This window comes from Eurytemora carolleeae, unplaced genomic scaffold (genome assembly GCF_000591075.1).
Source record: "Eurytemora carolleeae unplaced genomic scaffold, Eaff_2.0 scaffold181, whole genome shotgun sequence".
NCBI lineage: Eukaryota > Metazoa > Arthropoda > Copepoda > Calanoida > Temoridae > Eurytemora > Eurytemora carolleeae.
Genome location: NW_019396084.1, coordinates 200,742 through 205,344, shown reverse-complemented (window position 1 = coordinate 205,344; position 4,603 = coordinate 200,742).

Genomic DNA, 4,603 nt, shown 5'->3' with positions numbered 1-4,603 from the left:
AAATCTGAAAAATGATAATTTATGTTTATGATTTTTAATTTGTCTCTGGAAAAAAAACAAAAAAGTATATTTTATCTAACTCTGCAGAGAATCTGTTTTCATTTTTTTGGATCTGTTTTAACTTCAAACATCCTTATCAGAGCAATAAATCAATCAATCAAAATATTCCCTCATTTAGACTATTTTCTTTATCCCCCCCCATCCACTTCACACCTTGGGGGATATATCACTGTTAAATGTTTTCCCCCTGCGGCCTATTGGCCTTTTATGTTGTTGAGTTCATGTAGAGCTTTGTTGTTTTTCTAAACAGACTAGAGAGATGAAGAAACAATAACAAAACAGGTTATAATCCACATACAGACAATAGTAATTATATACTCATAGAATAGAATAGAATAGAATAGAATAGAATAGAATAGAATAGAATAGAATAGAATAGAATAGAATAGAATAGAATAGAATAGAATAGAATAATAGAATAGAATAGCATAGAATAGAATAGAATAGAATAGAATAGAATAGAATAGAATAGAATAGAATAGAATGGAATAGAATAGAGTAGAATAAAATAGAATAGAATAGAATAGAATAGAATGGAATAGAATAGAATAGAATAAAATAGAATAGAATAGAATAGAATAGAATAGAATAGAATAGAATAGAATAGAATAGAATAGAGTAGAATAAAATAGAATAGAATAGAATAGAATAGAATGGAATAGAATAGAATAGAATAGAATAAAATAGAATAGAATAGAATAGAATAGAATAGAATAGAATAGAATAGAATAGAATATGCATATAAAAAGATTAAGAAAGAATCAAATCTTTTTAATAAATTTGCCTTGTCAGTTGTCTGTCTGTCACTTTCAGTCTAAAACTGTGTGAAAATATTTAAACAGTATCTCACGAAACCTCGAAAATACTTACAATATAAAATAACGATTGATTAAACTTCACTACACTAAAAAGATACTAAAAATTCTAATAATGCTCGTTAGGCTCCTTTTAAATTCTTTATATCCGTTAATTGTATATTTTGTATGCAAGGTTAGGTTGCATCACTTTCATGTTTTAGAAAAAATAGAAACATTTCTCTTAGTGAAAAGTAAAACAAAGGTTTTTCATTTCAAATTAAACAAATATTTTTGATTGATATCAATTTCCATCTTTACTGCAATGTTTGATCAAAACTGGTTTGTCCAAAAAATATTTCCTCTTGGAATTTTATTTTTTAAATTTTCTAAAAATGGCTTTTTGTGGATTTCTCAGTGCTGCTCCAGGGCCTGAAGCCGTGAAACTGAGCTTTCCTCTTGATGTCCTGTATTCCCCTGTATCCTGACCCAGGCGAGCTGACCTACCCAACTAGCCCAGCTAGTAGCAGGGGGAGGGGGGGCAGGATATTAGAGGGGGAGCAGTTTCATTAGTTCAGGAGTAGTATTTAGGTACGTAGAAGAGAACAACAGTACCTTAGTGTAGGGAGCAGTAGATGGATATAGGGAGCAGTAGATGAGTGTAGAGAGCAGTAGAGGAGTGTAAGGAGCAGTAAATTAGGTAGGGAGCATTAGATGGGCGTAGGGAGAAGTAGATTAGTATTGGGAGAAGCAATAGATTAGCGTAGGAAGCAGTAGATGGGTGTAGGGAGCAGAAGAGCAGTGTAAGGAGAAGTAAATTCGTGTAGGGAGCAGTAGATTAGTGTAGAGAGCAAAAAAGGGTGTAGGAAGCAGTAAAATGTATAGGGAGCAGTAGATTAGTGTAGGGAGAATAAAGGGTGTAGGAAGCAGTAAAATGTGTAGGGAGCCGTAGATGAGTGTAGGGAGTAGTAGATGGGTGTAGGGAGAAGAAGATGCGTGTAGGAAGCAGTAGATAAGTGTAAGAAGCAGTAAATGGGTTTATGGGAACAGTAGATGAGTGTGGGAAGCAGTAGATGGGTGTAGGGAGCAGTAAAAGGGTGTAGGGAGCAGTAGATGGGTGTAGTGAGCAGTAGATGGGTGTAGGGAACAGTAGATAAGTGTAGGAAGCAGTAAATGGGTGTAGGGAGCAGTAGATGAGTGTGGGAAGCAGTATATGGGTGTAGGGAGCAGTAAAAGGGTGTAGGGAGCAGTAGATGGGTGTAGTGAGCAGTATATGGGAGTAGGGATCAGAAGATAAGTGTAGGAAGCAGTAAATGGGTGTAGGGAGCATTGGATGGGTGTAGGAACAGTAGATAAATGTAGAAAGCAGTAAATGAGTGTAGGGAGCAGCTAGTATGTAAATAATAGCTGTAGATCAGTAGTGAGTTATTTGAGTGTATGGGGAGCAGTAACAAGTACAGGCTGAAAGAGATTGCAAGCAATTACAAAAGTTAAAACTGGTAACATTAAGAGAATAACTAGTAACTAGTACCTAGTTGCTTTGCCTTTATTTAGCTGAAATATGTTTTAGGTAGGAGTATCACTATCATTCAATCTAAAGTAGCAGATACAGTGTGGCCCAATAAACATAGAAATTGATTGTCGATTTCGAGATCGTCCTAGTAAACTATTTTTGATTTAGTATGTTAATGACTACTAGCTCGGAAATCTGTAATCCTTTGATTGTTTGCAATTGAGAAAACAGTTCTTGACCATATACACGAAATATACTGTATTACTTTATTATGATTTTTTAGAATTATTTATTACAATGCTAATTCTTAAAAGACGATTTCGAAGTCGTCACTTAATTCCCGTTTATATTAGGACACCCTGTATGTCATTCTAGAAATAAATTTCAGTTTAATACTCTCATAAAACGGTTGCTACAACCACTGCCAACTTTGCATTTCTTAATTTGTTATCAATCGACAAATTTTTCTAGAATAAAGAAACAAATAAAATGAAATATTGAGAAACTTTCCTCTTTTATAGAGAGACTCGCTGTAAGAGACTGAGAGTCAGTAATGGATGATTTTAAACCTTATCCAGGTTCAGAGATTAGCACCACCCAACAGTCTAAACTCAATTAAGCTGAGCAGAAAAACCTGGAGTTGGAATGTCTTTTTGTCAACCTAGACCTTGAAACTATCGAGTTTCATAATTAGATTACTCCGGGTTGGGATGGAGAAGGTCCCCCTTCCCATTCTCTCCTTTCCCCCTTATCCCCTTTCCCCTTCTCCCCATACCCTTTCTCCCACTTTCCCTCTCCTGCCCCTCCTTCCCTTAACAATCCAGGTTAAACTGTATCAAGTGCGTGGTCTGACCCTCCTTCATGCACGAGAGGTTCAACACCTGTCTCATGGATCAATTCGTCTTTGTCTCTCCGTCCTAGAATTTTAATTACAAATTATCCAACAAATAAGAATATTTTGTATCGAGTTCAGTCGGATATCTGGAAGCGAAGTTAATGAATTTGAGCTAGGTCGCTAAACTACCTACTGTAGCTGTTGAGTTAGCATAGACTAATCCTAAATCAGCGATTCAAGAGACGTGGTTGAACTGTCTGTAGACCAAGCTTAAATTCATTAAATCAGGTCCCTGGCCTTTGATACTTTACATGTTTTAAGAACGTAGATGTTCTTCCATACTTAACATCTGTAAAACCTTCAGCTCAATGTCCAATTCTGAACTGGACAGGAAAACAAAATACACCAGGAGTTAGTTTGTGTTCTAGTTCGAACCAGGAGGGACATAATAGGATCAAAGGAGAGGAAAAGACAGAACTCTCATCTAATTTCAAATATCTCAGTTCTCAGTCCAAGTTTTAAAGAGAATTAAAAGAAATTTCAGGTATATCAGCGTTTACTTTCATCTCTAGATAACCCTTGATGACACAAAATGATAAAAAATTAATAAAGAAATGAGTACTAACTCACTACTAGCCTACTGGGCAGGCTGCACGGATGAATAAGTGAAAAAATGACGAAGGAATGTAGCATGAAGCAAGCTGAAAGATTAGAGTTTGGTGTGGGGGGCAAGGAGTGTGGAGGGGCAAGGAGTCTGGTGGAGCCAGGATTGTGGTCGGGCAAGGAGTGTGGCAAGGTGGAGCAAGGATTGTGGTGTGGCAAGAAGTTTTATGGTGCAAGGAGTGTGGTGGGACAAGGCGTGTTGTGGTGCAAGGAGTATGGTGGTGCAAGAATTTTGGTGGGGGAAGGAATGTGGGGGTGCAAAGAGTGTGGGGTGCAATGAGTGTGGTGGTGCAAAGAGTTTGGGAGAGCCAGGAGTGTGGGCCCACACTTCAGACTATCGGGGCGCGGAACAATACTAATATCGGTGTGGTAAAGAGGGCAAAGTAGGCGTGTGGAAAAGGATGGAGGGGGCGTGTCCTCTCAACAGTCCTGCTGGTTCTCAATAGCCTGGAGCACCATGGGGGCACGGGTTCTCCTTCAATCAAACTATTCACAATAGAAATATTTCAAACCGTTCTATTTTGTCCAACACCTTCTATTCCCTACTTTATTCAAACTCTTTATTATTCTTCTTTCCTTCCGTCCTTATCCCTTCTACTTTATCCAAAACATTTTATTCTTTTTTTCTACTTTCTCCTCTCTTCTTTATCCAACACTTTTTATTCTTCTTTCCTTTCTTCTACTCTTTACTTTATCTAATACCTTTTATTCTTTTTTCCTTCCTTCTCCTTTCTACTT